The following is an 18603-nucleotide window of genomic DNA, read 5'->3' as shown; positions in this document are numbered from 1 at the left end:
AAAATGTACACATCTCTGAGTGCCATCTCTCCGCAAGAGCAGTCAACAATCTGGTGTTTGTCCTAATCTTTGGCAAGTATAGCACATATCTCAAGCCCACAACCGCAATAGCAACATTCTCCTCAAAGGTCAACTCTGGGCACAATCTCTGAGTCATAGGGAATATCTCTCTAGACTCTATCTTGGGCAATTACTCCCGCATCCAATCAAATCCATCATGTCATTTCTAGTGGTACTTATGTTTATCACATGTCATTGCATCATATCCTAGTGCTTATGTATATCACATGACACCACATCCTATCCTAGTGTATATGTTTATCACATTGCACTTGATCCTATCTTTCTAGAGCACGCGCTGGATTTTATCAATTCGATGACTTATCCTATACTCAACTTAGCATACCTACCTATTTTAGGGAACCTATTAAGTGAATCCTCTCAACAACTTATCCAATAGGCAATGTATGTTTATCATATAATTGTCAATTATGGCCTATCCTTCAGTTTGTCTCCCTAGGGCACTTGTTAAGTGAATCCTCTCAACAGTTTATCCAATTGACAACATATGTTCATCACATAACTATCAATAAATGTCAATCCTAGACACATACACATTTCTACTACACAGATGTGGTTTTACCCTACCTAAATGTGTTTTCATAGCATAAATGTTCTTTCTTAGCACATATGTGACATTGTTGAACGTATATGTGCCTTAACACCATAGATGTACCTTTTTATCACAAACATGGTTCTTTGTGCACAAACACAACTTTTTGACACAAATGTGCTTGTTTATCATAAACACACCCATACATATGTATAAACACGATTACAAACCTAAAAAAATCCCTTAGATGACCTAGATGAAACCATCTATCCTAGACGTGGACAAACCCTAGCACAGACGCATTTTAGACCTAAACACCGATTTCACATTTTTGTTTATCTACCCTAAAGTGCATTTATTGAAGCAATAAATGCAACAATGTACAAGGCAAGGTTAAGGTACATACCGGCTCACCCATATCGTGTGGCCTCTGGAACTGTTAGACATGATTGAATTTGTGTAGCCTATCTGTCATCTCTTCTGCTCTGTTGACTGCTCTCTAAGATCCTAGTGCTCTGATCTACTGAGTGTTGTGGATGCAAATGAGGATGTTTTCCTTGTGGCCTATACATATAGGCTTCTTAGCCTTAGTCTCTCGTGTCAGACTATTCTTCCCAAGTTAGTCCTTATCTTGTCAGTCTTTCTAGCCTTTCTCTCTAGAGAGAGATTGTCTGTAACATTTTCATTCAATCTCTCAAGGGGGCATATCATTCCTATCATGGGGCAACTTTGTATTAGTTTATTTTATCTTCTTTGAGCCAACGCGATAAGCTGGATTGTCTCAAAGAGGGGCAAAATGTAGACACCTAAAATTGTCCTATCTAATTAAACAAATTTTTATTTATTTATTATTTTACCCTAAGTCTTCTATTAATTAAATAAATATTTATTTAATTAATTAATTCATTTAACCTCTTCTAGCCTTTTTCTAATTTAAATGAATAATTTATTTATTTAAATAATCTTGCTCCTACATCAAATAAATATTTTATTTATTTAATTGATCCCACTTCTTCTATTAATTAAATTAATCTTTATTTATTTAATTAATTTATTAGCTTTTTCTTTAATGACACGTGTCACTTATCTCTTAATTCTTCTCTTACCTACCCCCTTCACTATTTATTATTCTTCTACCTATTCTTTCATCTTAGCCGACCATTGATCCTCTTCACCTTTTAATCTTATCCCTCTATTTCCTAAAGTGTCATCTATATAAGAGGATGCTTTCTCCATCATAAACAATCCATTTAGCTAATCATCTAATCAACTAATCAATCTCATGCAATCAAGTCTTCTTGCGATCAAGAATCTTCAAACACAATCCGTTCTTTGTTGAACTCTTGTGTACACATAAAATACGGGAGCAAATATATCAAACAAGATTAATGGAGATAGGAGACAATGAAGATTAAAACCCTACTTGACATGTGAATGGTAATATCTGCATTATTTTGTGATTTTCATGTTCTTAGGTATCTTCATTGGTGTATGGTGAATGTTTCAGTGTAGGACTTAGATTGTTTTTGGTTGAATCTTTATGGTTTTACAATAGGTTTTCATCATCATTTTTCATTGTATACAATGTAAAATATAAAATAAATATAGACTATAGTTTTTTTTCTCAAATATCTTAAATCTAAATTTTGATTGGTTAAGTAATTGAAAAATATAATTAGGTGAATGCAATAGTGTTCCTTCCTTTGACATGAATTAGTAATATAAATTACAAAATTAGAATTCAATATATCCATTACACATTTCCATTTAAAATCATCATAAATGACATAAAAACATCCCCATCAAGGGACACAATGAGTCAAGTTCCTGTTAATAGTGTAGTTAGTTTTGAGAAGATAAAAGTAGAGATGGAGATAGAGGGGGAGAGGAAGAGGGAGAGAAATATATGGAGAGATAAAGAAGTAGAAGAAGAGATAAAAATAGAGATATAGAAATGTCTCTAGAAAGACAAATAGAGAGAGTAGTAAACAAAAAATAGAAAAGCATTTGGTTTGATATCTCTTTTGATCACCAAACATTGGTAGTTTAGTTGTTTCAAGTTTTTGGTAGTTTAGTTGTTTAAAGTTTAAAGTTTGCAAACTTAACTCTTTGATTTTTAGATTACACAAATGAGATATCATGAAGATGAAGATAGCTATCATTATCTTACTATTCATTTATTGTGTTTTGAATATTTTATAATGCCATACTATAATAACTCTCAAGTCTACTATATTACTATTTTCCTATAATACATGTCTATATTATATTGTCATACTATTATGGTCTTTAAACTATTTGTTGTCATCTAATTATCACTCTTTAAATATTAGATTGGTAGAGAGTTAACATGCTATAATTTACTCTTGATTTAACTTATAATTTTCTTTTAACTTTGTTACTTTAAACTTTAATATGTTTAAAAAATTATAATTACATAAATAAAATTATTTAATTATATTTGTTAAAGTTTTAAATTAAAAAAAAAAAGAGTTTAAATGAAGTGAATGGCATCAATAATAGAAAATTACGTATTTGCAAGAATATTGTTTTATCTTAATATTATATATTTCTAGGTGTAATAAGAATAAGTACATGTGCCATGTTTAATCATAATAATTTATTTTATTAGTTTTAGTTATTTTTTATCAACTTAATTGAGTTAGAAGGGTGTGTCCCTAAATAATTATGCATGTAAGTAAGAAAGAGAGAAAAGGTTCATGACTACACTAAGATTCAAGGTTGCACTTTTGAAATCAAATTTACAATCAAATGGTTTAGAGCTACAAATGTAGCATTGTTCGAAGTCTTTGTGCATTATTTTAGATTTCATAGTGCATATTCATCACAACTATTTCTTTTCAAGAACAACATGAAATTTTGAATATGAATATTTAATCTTAGTAAAATAAATCTCCTTGTTTAACATCAAAACACACAATTAATTCTTCTATTAAAATTGATTATACTAAAAAAAGGTTTTGCAATTATAAAAAAGGCTGAAGATATCATATCATGAATACATGCACATAATAACCAAAAGCAATCAACATATATTAAAAAAAATAATGAAATCAAAATTTTAAAAAGTAAAATATAAATATATAATATATATGATACATATCAAAATAAAAAATACATAAAATTAAATAATGATTTAAGTAAAATAAACTATTCTTAAGTAAAATCAAATTTAAATATTTAAATAATAAATAATATAATTCTATTTTTTAACAAATAAATTTTAAAATATCTATATCAATTAGATTTAATATCTAAATTTATAAAAAAGAATTATTATTTCTTTTACATAATTTATTAATATTTTTTTAAAATTTTACATAATAACTATCGATATTATCATTAATAATAACAATTAGAACATTTCTACCCTTGTAGGTATACATATTATAACAAGAGGCGCAATGCATCAAGTTCTTGTCAATAATGTGCTTAGTTTAGAGTATAATATAGAAAAGAAGGAAGAATAAACATGGAGAGATAGAGATAGAGAGGCAAAGAGGAAGGGAGAGTGCAAGAGAGAGAAGGGGGAGACATGTCTAGAGATAGATGGGAGAGAGGGAGAGGGAGAGGGAGAGACAGAGATAGAGAAGAATATATATATATATAGAGAGAGAGAGGTTTAGGAAGGGAGAGTGGGAGAGAGAGAAGGGGAAGACATGTCTATAGATAAAGGGGAGAGGGGAAGATAGATGGAGATAGGTAGATATAGAGGAAGAGGGTGGATATATATATATATATATCTCTATGTGTGTGTGTGTGTGTGTGTGTGTGTGTAAGAAGATATAGAGGGGGAGAGGGAGAGAGAAAATTAGAGATGGAGACAACGAAAGAGAAATAGAGAGAAAATTAGGGATGTAGATAGGGAAAGAGAGATAGTGGGAGATAGAGAAAGGAATAGAGAGGAATGGAGAGAGAGAGAGAGAGAGAGAGAGAGAGAGAGAGAGAGAGAGAGAGAGAGAGAGAGAGAGAGAGAGAGAACTTTTTAAGCTACTTCGACATTGTATATTTTTTTAATAAAAAATGTTCAATGGATTTTTCCTACAATGAGGAAAGCAGTGTGTAGTATCAACTCACTTGTCAAGTCATGGAGAGAAAATAAAGTGAGTTTAAAATGTAAATTCTCTAGCATCCTTACATTGTTAAAATATATTTAAATATACAATTTTATTCTCACCCCAAATGATTAAGTCACTAGTACAATTAAAACACCATTAGCCATATTTTCTCCTTGAGGTCTTGGTTGAATTTCTACTTAAATGCCAAGTTTAGGTTCAAATGTTCTTTTTTAAATCTAAGTGTTCCATATGATATATCCTTAGTGAGCCATGCAAGATAATATATTAGAGATAAACCTTTCATCCTTTGAGTGTTACATTTGTTGATTTGAGATTCTAGATCTACAAGTTTGGTAAGATAGGGGTATGTGCAAGATCATGGTGTGCCAAAACAGGCCCTTAAGTGGCAATGAAATTTCAAAAAAATCAGAGTTATGCAACTTGACATGAAAAATTGAATAAGTTATGAACATTATTTTTAAAATATGTAAGAAGAGAATCTATAGAAAATTGAATGCAGTTTCTAAGCTACTAGTTGTTTTTTGAAAAAAAAAATCCTATTTGATGAAAATTTCAAATTTCAATGCAGTGGTACAAAAATTTCAGGAAAAAGATAAGAAGTAGGTGTATGTATGACCACCCTAATCACAATCAAATCATAATATTTTTTTATAAGATTTATCATATAAGTATTAGAATCATGTCCAGATGTGACACATATTTTTTTATAATTTTTTATAAAGTAAATAATTATTTATGAATTTTTAACTACAACTTTTCAGAAATTCAAAAAATCCTACGTCTTACCACCTTAACTTTGTCAAAACCTTATGAAATTCTTTTTTTTTTAATTTTTCCCTATAGTGGACGAAGCATAGGATGTGACGCATGTTTCAGATTCAAAAAATGTTATGCGGTTTGAAAGTTATGAGTATTTTTCAATCAGTCTATCAATCAAGACTTTTGTCAGAATTCAATTAGAAAATAAATAATTATTTATTAAAGTCAAAATAAGACAAGCCTTATATTGTTGGAAAGCTGAGAATGTCCTTAAAAAACCCTTTTCGTTTTATCAATTTTGGCTATAAAAAAAGTTGTCAGCCACCGGTGTAAAGTCTAGAAAATCAAGGAATACTGAAAAACACATATTTTCAATTGACTTTCCAGGCTTGCCACTTCCAAACCAAATCCCGAAGAAAACCTGAACCAAAATATGGAGGGAAAATTTTCTGTTTTAAAATTGGATATCCGAATTTTGAAAAAATAATTTTTTTTTTTTGTAGTAATTTGGGCATAACTTTTGTGTTTTATATCAAAATTTTGATTTTTTACAGGCATTGAAAAGGCAATTAAGAGCTCTATGATATGGAATAGGTATATTTTCAATTATTTGTTTTAAAAAATAATTATAATTCATTTAAATTCATCCTTTATTTTTAAAACATAAAAAACTCATGACTTTTTCATTTGATTTCCCTATTGCATGAATTTTTGTAACAATCATCTCAAAATAAACTAAATAAGTAATTAATTAATAATAGAAAATTCATGAATTTTATTGAGTTCGATAAATTTTGATAAACCATGTTATCTATGTTTGTTCCTTTCTCCACCTCTCTCTCCTAAACCTATCACTCCACCTATTTGTTTCTTCCTCCCTCTCTTTTGTCCATATTTATACATCTCTCTCTAGACTTATATCTCTAACTATCAATGAATACCTCATTAAATCTCCAAAGCTCTACAAGGTGCTTATATTTCTACCTCTTCATAATTTCCTCCTCTATGTCACTCTCTCTTCCCTAATATCTAGACTAGTCTCTCTACATTTCCTTCTCATCTCTAGCAACAAAATTTAGAGGGGACAAGAAGGGGCGTAGGGAAGTATTAAAAAAAGGAGAGGGGGAGAGAGGTGAGAAGGAGAGATTAATTGGGGGGAAGAGAGAGTGTGAGAGAGAGAGCTATAGGTGATTAGGTGGAAGGCAAAGAGAGAGAGGGAGGGGGTGATTGGGGTGAAGAGAGAATGAGAGGGAGAGTTTGAGATTATTAGGGGGTAGGAGGAGAGGGGGAGAGAGGAAAGTATCAACAAAGAGAGAAGAGAGATGGGGACAGAGGTGAAGAGAGACATATAGAGTAATTAAGGGGTGGGTAGAGGGGGAGAGGGAAGTATCTATAAACCTATAGGAGGAGAGAGGTGATCAAGGGTAATTGAGGAAAATAAATAATGTGAGAGAGAATATGGTGTCCTAAAGGGTCATATGGTGTCTCATGAACCTTTAGGACACCATATGACACCTTAAGACACCATATGATGTTGTTATAAGTCTTATGGTGTCCTAAGGGGTCATATGGTATTCTATGAGCCTTTAGGACACCATATGGTGTCATTAGGGGTTGTATGGTGTGTTAAGGGGTCATATGGTATCCTATGACCCCTTAGAACACCATATGACCCCTTAGGTATTGTTAGGGGTCATACTGTGTCCAAATGGGTCATATGGTGTCATTGGGGATTGTATGGTGTGCTAAGGGGTCATATTGTGTCCTAAGGGGTCACAAGACATCGTATGACCCCTTAGACACCATTTAATCCATTAGGTTTTGTTAGGGCTCATACTATGTCCTAAGAGGTCATATGGTGTCCCATGACCCTTTAGGACACCATATGACCCCTTAGGACATCATATGGTGTTGTTAAGGGTCTTATGGTGTCCTAAGGGGTCATATGGTGTTCTATAACCCCTTAGGACACCATATGACCCCTTAGGACATTATATGACTCCTTAGGATACCATACAATACCTTGGGACACCATATGGTGTCACAAGGAGTCGTATGGTGTCTTAAGGGGTCATATGGTGTCCAATGAACCCTTAGGACACTATATGACCCATTAGGTGTCATCAGGGGTCTTATTGTGTCCTAATGGGTCATATGGTGTCGTATGACCCCTTAGGACACCATATGCTTGGAGACTATATGATGCTATGGGTCGTATGGTGTCCTATGACACCTTAGGACACCATATGACCCCTTAGGATACCATTTGGTGTTGTTATGTGTCATATGGTGTCCTATGACCCCTTAGGTGTCATTAGGGTTTAGTTTATGTCCTAAGGGGTCATATAGTGTCCTAAGGGGTCATATGGTGTCCTATGACCCTTTAGGACACTATATGACATCATTAGGGGTCATATTATGTCCTAAGGAGTCATATTGTGTCTTATGACCCCTTAAGACACCACATGGTGTTGTTATGCGTCATATGGTGTTCTAAGGGGTCATATGGTATTCTATGACCCCTTAGGACACCATTTTTATGTTGTTATGGGTCGTATGGTCTCCTAAGGGGTCATATGTTGTCCTATGACCCCTTAGGACACCATATGGTTTCTTAAGGGCTCATATGGTGTTCTATGACCCCTTAGGACACCATATGGTGTCATTAAGGGTCGTATGGTGTGCTAAGGGGTCATATGGTGTCCTATGACCCTTTATAACACCATATGACCCCTTAGGTATCGTTAGGCATCATTTTGTGTCGTTAGGGGTCATATGATGTCCTATTACCCCTTAGAACACAATATGACCCCTTAGGTGTTGTTAGGGGTCATATTGTGTCCTAACGGGTCATATAGTGTCCTACGACCCCTTAGGACACCATATGGTGTCGTTTGGGATTGTATGGTGTGCTAAGGGGTCATATTGTGTCCTCAAGATTCCTAGGACATAATATAACCTCTCAAGACACCATATGACCCCTTAGATATCGTTAGGGGTCATATTGAGACACCATATGACCCCTTAGATATTGTTAGGGGTCATATTGAGACACCATATGACCCCTTAGGACACCATATCACGTCGTTATGAGTCTTCTTGTTCTCTAAGGGGTCATATGGTGTTCTAAGGGGTAATATGATTTTATATGACCCCTTAGGATACCATATGACACTTTAGGACACTGTATGGTATCATAAAGGGTCGTATGGTGTTCTAAGGGATCATGTGGTGTTCTATGAGGTCATATGGTTTTGTATGACCCCTTAGGACACTATATAACTTTGTTAGCAGTCATATTATGTCCTAAGGGGTCATATTGTGTCTTATGACCCCTTAAGACACCACATGGTGTCGTTATGGGTCGTATGGTTTTCTGAGGGGTCGTATGGTGTTCTATGACCCTCTAGGACATCATATTATGTTGTTATGGGTCATATGGTCTCTGAAGGATTCATATAGTGTCCTATGACCCCTTAGGACACCATATGGTGTCATTATGTGTCATATGGTGTCCTAAGTGGCCATATGGTGTTATATGACCCCTTAGGACACCATATGATCCCTTAGGACACCATATGGTGTTGTTAGGGGTTGTATAGAGTGCTAAGGGGTCACATGGTGTCTTGTGACCCCTTAGCACATAATATGACCCCTTAGTACACCATATAGTGTCCTTAGGGGTCATATGGTGTCCTATGAACCCTTAGGACATAATATGACCCCTTAGGTGTTGTTAGGGGTCATATTATATCCTAATGGGTTATATGGTGTCCTACAACCCCTTAGGACACCATATGGTGTCGTTAGGGGTTGTATGGTGTGCTAAGGGGTCATATTCTATTCTAAAGGTTCCTAGGTCATCATATAACCCCTTAGGACGCCATATGACCCCTTAGGACATCATATCATGTGGTTATGGGTCTTCTTGTGTTCTAAGGGGTCATATGGTGTTATATGACCCATTAGGATACCATATGACCCCTTGGAAAACCATATGGTGTCATAAAGGGTTGTATGGTGTCGCAAGGGGTCATATGGTGTCCTAAGGGGTCATATGGTGTCCTATGACCCCTTAGGACACTATATGACATTGTTAGGGGTCATATTATGTCCTAAGGGGTAATATTGTGTCTTATGACCCCTTAAGACACCATATGGTGTCGTTATGGGTCGTATGGTGTTCTAAGGGGTTATATGGTGTTCTATTACCCTCTAAGACACCATATTATGTCGTTATGGGTGTTATAGTCCTCTAAGAGGTCATATGGTGTCCTATGACCCCTTAGGACACCATATAGTGTCATTATGCATCGTATGGTGTTCTAAGGGGTCATATGGTGTTCTATGACCCCTTAGGACACCATATGACTCCTTAGGACACCATATGGTGTCATTATGGGTCATATGGTGTGCTAAGGGGTCAAATGGTGTCCTATGACCCCTTAAGACACCACATGGTGTCGTTATGGGTCGTATGGTGTTCTAAGGGGTCATATGGTGTTCTATGACCCTCTAAGACCCATATTATTCTTTTATGGGTTGTATGGTCCTCTAAGAGGTCATATGGTGTCCTATGACCCCTTAGGACACCATATAGTGTCATTATACATTGTATGGTGTCCTAAGGGGTCATGTGGTGTTCTATACCCCTTAGGACACCATATGGTGTCATTAGGGGTCATATGGTGTTCTAAGGGGTCAAATGGTGTCCTATGACCCCTTAAAACACCATATGACCCCTTAGGTATCGTTAGGTGTCATTTTGTGTCGTTAGGGGTCATATGGTGTCCTATGACCCTTTAGGACACAATATGACCCCTTAAGACACCATATAGTGTTGTTAGGGGTCATATGGTGTCCTATGACCCCTTACGACACAATATGACCCCTTAGGTGTTGTTAGGGGTCATATTGTGTCCTAATAGGTCATATGGTGTCCTACGACCCCTTAGGACACCATATGGTGCCGTTAGGGGTTGTATGGTGTGCTAAGGGGTCATATTGTGTTCTAAAGGTTCCTAGGACATCATATAACCCTTTAAGACACCATATGACCCCTTTGATATTGTTAGGGGTCTTATTGTGTCATAAGGGGTCACATGGTGTCTCCTGACACCATATGACCCCTTAAGACACCATATCATGTTGTTATGGGTATTATTGTGTTATAAGGGGTCATATGGTGTTATATGACCCCTTAGGATATGATATGACTCCTTAGGTGTTGTTAGGGGTCATATTGTGTCATAAGCAGTCATATGGTGTCTCCTGACACCATATGACCCCTTAGGACACCATATCATGTTGCTATGGGTATTCTTGTGTTATAAGGGGTCATATGGTGTTATATGACCCCTTAGGATACGATATGACCCCTTAGGTGTTGTTAGGGGTCGTATTGTGTCCTAACGGGTTATATGGTGCCCGATGACCCCTTAAGACACCATATGGTGTCATTAGGGGTTGTATGGTGTGCTAAGGGGTCATATTGTGTCCTAAAGGTTCCTATGACATCATATAACCCCTTAGGACACCATATGACCCCTTAAGTATCATTAGGGGTCATATTGTTTCCTAAGGGGTCATATGGTGTCTCATGACACCATATGACCCCTTAGGACACCATATCATGTCGTTATGGGTCTTCTTGTGTTCTAAGGGGTCATATGGTGTTATATGACCCCTTAGGATACCATATGACCCCTTAGGACACCATATGGTGTCATAAAGGGTGGTATGATGTTGTATGGTGTCCTAAGGGGTCATATGGTGTCATATGACCCATTGGGAAACTATATGACATCGTTAGGGGTCATATTATGTCCTAAGGGGTAATATTGTGTCTTATGACCCCTTAAGACACTAGATGGCATCGTTATATGTTCTATGGTGTTCTATGACCCTCTAGGAAACCATATTATGTTGTTATGGGTCATATCATCTCCTAAGGGGTCATATGGTGTCCTATGACCCCTTAGGACACCATATAGTATCAGTATGCATCGTATGGTGTCCTAAGGGGTCATATGGTGTTCTATGACCCCTTAGGACACCATATGGTGTCATTAGGGGTTGTATGGTGTGTTAAGGGGTCATATGGTGTCCTATGACCCCTTAGAACACCATATGACCCCTTAGGTATTGTTAGGTGTCATTTTGTGTTATTACAGGTCATATGGTCTCCTATGAACCCTTAGGACACAATATGACCCCTTAAGACACCATATAGTTTCGTTAGGGGTCATATGGTGTCCTATGACCCCTTAGGATGCACTATGACCCTTTAGGTGTTGTTAGGGGTCATATTGTGTCCTAATGGGTCATATGGTGTCCTACAACCCCTTAGGACACCATATGGTGTCATTAGGGGTTGTATGGTGTGCTAAGGGGTCATATTATGTTGTAAAGGTTTCGAGGACATCATATAGCCACTTAGGACACTATATGACCCCTTAGGTATTGTTAGGGGTCATATTGTGTCCTAAGGGGTCATATGGTGTCTCCTAACACCATATGACCCCTAAGGACACCATATCATGTCATTATGGGTCTTTTTGTGTTATAAGGGGTCATATGGTGTTATATGACCCCTTAGGACACCATATGGTGTCGTAAGGGATCGTATGGTGTTATAAGGGGTCATATGGTGTCCTATGACCCCTTATGACACTATATGACCCCTTAGGTGTCGTCATGGGTCGTATTGTGTCCTAATTGGTCATATGACATTCTTTGACCCCTTAAGACACCATATGACCCCTTGGGACAATATATGGTTCTATGGGTTGTATGGTGTCCTATGACCCCTTAGGACACAATATGACCCTTTAGGATGCCACATTGTATCATTAGGGGTTTTATGGTGTCCTAAGGGGTCATTTGGTGTCTTATGACCCCCTAGGACACCATATGGTGTCATTAGGGGTCTTATTGTGTCTTAAGGGGTCATATGGTGTTTTATGACCCCTTATGACACCATATGACCCCTTAGGAGACCATATGGTGTCGTTAGAGGTCATATTGTGTCCTAAGGGGTCATATGATGTTCTATGACCCCTTAGGACATGATATAACCCCTTAGGAGACCATATATACTAATTGTCAAATAAGGAGAGATATAAAGGTGAAGAGAGATGAAGAACTAAAGAGAGGGAAAAGAACTAAAGGAAAAGGACATAAATAGAGATATAGATATTAAGGAGTATGAAGTGAGAGGGAGAAAAACTAAAGGACAAGGATGGATAGAAAGAGGTAGACATATCTAGATATTGAAAAGGAGAGAGGAAGATAGAGATAAAAGATGAAGATAAAGGGAGAGGGAGGTGAATAGATATAGAGAAAGAGAGAGGTAAAGACAAAGATAAATATATGAAGAGATGGAGAAAAATGGATAGAGAGGGGTAAAGAGAGAGATTAAAAAAGGAAGAGATAGAGAGATATAAAGGAAGAGAAATATTGATAGATAGAGATATATAGATAGTGCAAGAGAGTGAGAAAGAGAGATAGAGATTATAGATAGGGATAGATAGAGAGGGAGAGAGAAAAAGAGGAAGATATAGAGATATATAAAGGCAATATAGAGAAGGATGTGGGGAGAGAGAAAAAGATATATAAAGATTGAGTAAATAAAGAGATAAAAGTGGAGAAAGGGAAAGATACTTCAAGAGGGCAATAGAGGAAGAGACAAAGAAGTAGATTAATCATGTATAGAGGAATATATATAAAGATAGAGGAACATATAAAAAGAGATATTGATAGGAAAAGAGATGGAGATAGAGATAGATATGGATAGAACGTGATAGAGAGAGTAAGAAAAATGGAGGGAGAGATGGAGTGAATAAGTGAGATTTAGAGATAATGAAATATAAATATACATGAAGATAGATCTATAGGGATATAGAGAGAGAGGGGACAAGATAGGGAGAGAAAGGAGGTGATAGAGACAAGTAATATATAAGTATAGGTAGGATAAGGTAAAGGAGGGAGATAAATAGAGAGAGAAGAGAGATTATTAGAGAGAAATATAGAAATAAGGAGTGACAATGATGGAGTGAGAGAGGAAGAGATATGAATAGAAAGATGGAGATATATGCAGAGATGCATGTAACTTGGGAATTTATTTATCTACATGGAATGAGAAAATAAGTGACATAAGTAGAGAAGAAAGAGATATATAAAATATATTATATAAGTATAGATATACAAGTGATAGATAAAGGAGGTGATAGGGAAAAAAATGAGACTTTGTATGCAAAATTTGTGAGTATTTAAAGTTTTAAAATTAAATGACTGACTTTAAATGATTATTATTAATTTTTGGTCTATAATATCATCAAAATACCTCATCCATTTGATAGGTCTATGAATTACCTTTCCAACGCTTGTTAAAAATCAAAATTTTGATAAGAAACGCAAAAGTTACGGCCATTTTACTAAACTATATTTTTTATGTTGATAAAATTGGATATCCGATTTGAAAAGTACGATATCACAATAGTGACATCACAATGGTGACATCACAATAGTGACATCGCAATGGTGACATCACAATAGTGACATCACAAATCGTATATCCGATAATATCGAATATCTGATATTATCAGATATCCGGTTTGGTTTAGTATTACCAAACCAAATTCAAATTTCGCCCGACCCAAACAAAAAGTCAAAGTAGATTTTGGCGTGTTTGGAAAGGTTGAAAATGCATTTTTTTCTCTATTGCCACTTTTTGGCCCCCCTTGATCTTGCACATACCCATAGAATGGGGGACAATTAGTAATTTTTTTTTGTTATTGTCACACACATGATGTATCTAGGCCACGTGTTTCATTCCTTCATAATTGTTTCACATTATCCTAAGGAATACCCCTTTGTTTTGTAGAGAGGGGCATGGAGACTTACTTTATCCAAGGACCTGGGTCCTAAATGCACTTGCAACTTGATCATGTAACTCCCCAAGGACACACGATCCTTGGAATGTTGATGAAAAATGACTAATAATTTTTCTCTCTCACAATCGCTTTATAAAATTTCATTCAAGTTTTAAGTTTAAAATTATTTTATTACATAAATTAAAATACAAAAATTCAATATAATTATTCTATAATAATTAAAATTAATAAGACACAAAATTATAAATTAAATTAATTCTATTTTTTTAATTATTGTTCGCGATTTCATAAAAAGACTAATAAATATGATAAAATATAAATTATAAACCTAAATTTAAATTTAAAATAGAATAAACGAAATGCAAAATTTGTGGGGATGTTTGGATAATCCCAATTAAAGTCTTGATCCTTCTATACATTGAAATAATATTTAAATGTGGTTATAACACAATTGGAATCATATTTTTATTATTAAGATAACTCTTTCCACCTATATCTAAATTTATATAAATTCTCTACAACTCTCATATAATTTAAAAAATAAATTTATATTAGTATATAATAATAGTTATATCTATAATACATCTAAAAATTAAAAAAACATATAAATTATAATTAAATATTTTGAAAAAACATTAAATTTATATAAATTCTATACAACTCTAATATAATTTGAAATTAAATCTACATTAGTATATAATAATATTCTATATATAATTTATGTTAAAATAAAAATATATAAATTATAATTAAATATAATGAACAAAACAATAAATTTTTATCTCTTAATTACCATAAATAATTATAATTAAGTTTGATGTCTTTTTTCTTCAGGAAACTAAGCTGTCTTTAGAGTCTACAGATAGGGTTTTTTCTTCTTGGAAACGGTGGAATCATGTTTATGTTTCTTCCTCAGGGGCCTCAGGGGGTTTGGCTCTTTTGTGGAATAGTTATAATATTGAGCTAAATCTTGTGGCTTTTGATACTAATTGGATGTTGTCCTTTGTCAAGAGTAAGGTCTCTAGTGTCAAATTTTGGTTTTTCAATGTTTATGCTCCTTCGATCATTCAAGGTAAAAGTAAATTATAGAAGGATCTTGGAAGGATCTCTTCTCCTTTGAGGAAAGGTTCCTTTGTTGTGTTTGGGGGAGATTTTAATGCTATTACTGATTTAGAGGAAAAGAGTGGTGGTATTCTTCTGAATTATAGGATTATAGATGATTTTAGGTCCTTCATAGAAGATGTGGGTCTTTTTTATTGTAAGTCTCAGAATGGAGTTTTTACATGGACTAATATGAGGAGGGGTTTTTCTCAAATAGCTGAGAGGTTAGACAGGTTCTTATTATCTGAGAATTGGTTTGATTTGGATGTTGATTTTTCTTCTCATATTCTTCCCAATATGGGCTCAGACCACTTTCCAATCTCCTTCTCCATTCTAGAAGACAAACCTGTTCATAAATCTCATTTTAAGTTTGAGCCAATGTGGTTCAGAGATCCCTCTTTTCTTTCATTGCTTAAAAAATGGTGGCATTCGGCTCCTTTTGTCTCGGGTTCTAGAATGTTTCAAGTTGTGAGAAAGCTCGGTTTTTTTAAATTAAAAATTCGAGATTGGAACTTGGTTCATTTTAAAAACATTTTTGAAGAAAAGCAGAGAATTTGAGATATGATAGTAAGTTTGAATAACCATGTGATTCAGCATAGCATGGTTCCTTCGGTTTTTGATGAATTAAAGTCTCTCAAATCTCAGCTTGATGAGATTTTGGCTAGAGAAGAAATTTATTGGAGACAAAAGTCTAGGGAGTTATGGCTTTTGGAGGGGGATAGGAATTCAAAATTCTTTCATTCCTCCAACAAGTTGAAGAGGAGTAAGAATAGAATCACTTGTGTTTAGGATCAATAAGGACAATTATTGACTGAGTAGGATGATATTGCTAAGGAGGTAGTAAGGTTTTTTAAAACCCTTCTATCTTCAGAAGTAACAAATTTTAGAAATTTTGATTCTCATGTCCCTTCTTTGGTATCCATGGAAGATAATAAGATGTTAATGGCACCGTTTTCTCTAGAAGAAGTCAAACAGGTAGTTTTTGCCATGAACCCTAATAAGGCTCCTGGTCATGATGGTTATACACCATTGTTTTTTCAGAAATGCTAGGATTTTGTGGGTAATGATGTTCTTTTGGCTCTTGAAGAGGCTAGGTGGAATAGGTGTATTTTGAAAGAACTAAATACTACTTTGATTTCTATTATTCCAAAGAAGGAGGATGTTAAGTCTTTTGTGGATTTCCGGCCTATTTCTTTGTGTAATAGCTTATACAAGATATTCACCAAGGCTATCTCTTTAAGGTTAGCAAAGATTTTACCTAAGCTTATTTCCTTGGAGCAAGGGGGTTTTGTTCTAGGGAGGGAAACTACGAAGGGAGCATTTGTAGTGCATGAGGTGTTGCATTCTATCTCCTCCCAGAAGTCTTTGACTATGATACTTAAGCTTGATATGATGAAGGCTATGATAGAGTAGAATGACATGCTTTGTGTAAAGTTTTATTGAGTTTGGGTTTTTTGTATGCTTGGGTAAAATGGATTCACTCTTGTATATCTTCTACAAGATTTTTAGTAATCCTCAATGGTTCTCCCTGTGGTTTCTTCTCATCTTCTAGAGGTTTGAGACAAGGAAATCCCCTTTCTCCTTTTTTGTTTATTCTTCTTGTTGAATCCTTTAGCTGGGCAATCAAGGCTGCTAGATCAGAGGGTTTTTGGCGAGGCATTAAGATTCAAAATTTTCCTCAAGCTATTTCCCATTGCCTCTTTGCTGATGATACTTTGTTGTTTGGGCATGCTTCTTTGTCAGAGGCTAAGATTATTTCAAGTTTTATTCAGGAATATGCCTCATTTTTAGGTCAGCAAGTCAATATTGATAAGTCTAAAATCTTCTTTCTTAATACTTCACCGTTGGTGTAGTAGAGGTTGCATTCCTTTTGGGGTTTTCAGATTGGTAACCTGCCCTGCTCCTATCTTGGGATTCCCTTCTTTGTTAAGCAAGATAATCTTCATTTTTGGGATAACGTAACTTTGGCCATTTCAAAAAGAATTTTTTCTTGGAATCATAAATGGTTGACTCTAGCTGGAAAATTGACACTTATTAAATATGTTCTGAGTTTTGTTCCTATTTATTTAATGTTAGTTTTAAAGTCTCCCAAATCTATTATTGTACATTTGCAAGATATCCTTCGATCATTTCTTTGGGATAACAATAAAAATGGCAAAAAGAGGTTGCCTTTGGTTGTCTGGGATAAAATTTGCCTTCCTCAGGATTCACGTGGTACTGGTGTTTGGAATTTGGAGAATCAAAATTTAGCCTTAGGGGCCAAGTTGGTTTGGAGATTGTATGAGAATCCAAACTCTCTTTGGGCTCAGATTATGTTTGCCAAATATCTAAACAATGGTCCTAAAGAGATTATTTTCAAATTTTCAAATTTACCTTCCGGTTCTGTCATTTGGAATTTCTTATGTAAATATAGATCAGCTATTATTCCCCGCCTCTCATGGGTTGTTCATAATGGAAGGAAAGATAGGTTCTGGGATGAATCATGGAATGGTCATTGCTCTTTGATTATTATTAGGGATTGGTGTCCCTTGATTGGTCCCCTCGCCTCTCTTTGGGGTGTGTTTGTGGCAGATTATTTTGACATTGTTTAGGATGGCCCTCTAAAATTAGCCAAATGGAAGTCGATTTATTTCCTTGATGTGGATGTGCATTTGAAAGAAGATTTTGATAAGATTATGAGTGAAAGATTTATTACTCTCTTAGGCTCTAAAGATGAATTTATTTGGTCAGGGAATGCTTCTGGTAAATACTCTATTAAGGGAGGCTATTTCTCCCTTTTACCTACAACTTTTGGCTCTTATTGGCCTTATAAGTTGTTCTGGCACTCAACTTGTTTACCCAAAGCTGGAGTTTTTGCTTGGTTGTCCATCCAGGATAGAGTTATAATAGACATGAGGCTGGATAGATTAGGCATTACTATGGCTTTTCCTTGAGTTTTTTTGTAATAAGAACCTTGAGTCTTCCTCACATCTGTTTCTCCATTGTGATTTTGCTTATGAGTGTTGGAATTGGTTGCTAAGTAAATTGGGCTTATCTTTTGTTATTGGCAAGGACCTTGCCTCTCACTTTCATTCTTGGCCTCTCATGTTTTCCTCTTCTTTTTATGTATGTCTTTGGGTTATCTCTCCATCTATTA

Source organism: Cryptomeria japonica, chromosome 9, assembly GCF_030272615.1.
Source record: "Cryptomeria japonica chromosome 9, Sugi_1.0, whole genome shotgun sequence".
NCBI lineage: Eukaryota > Viridiplantae > Streptophyta > Pinopsida > Cupressales > Cupressaceae > Cryptomeria > Cryptomeria japonica.
This window is presented reverse-complemented; position numbering follows the sequence as displayed.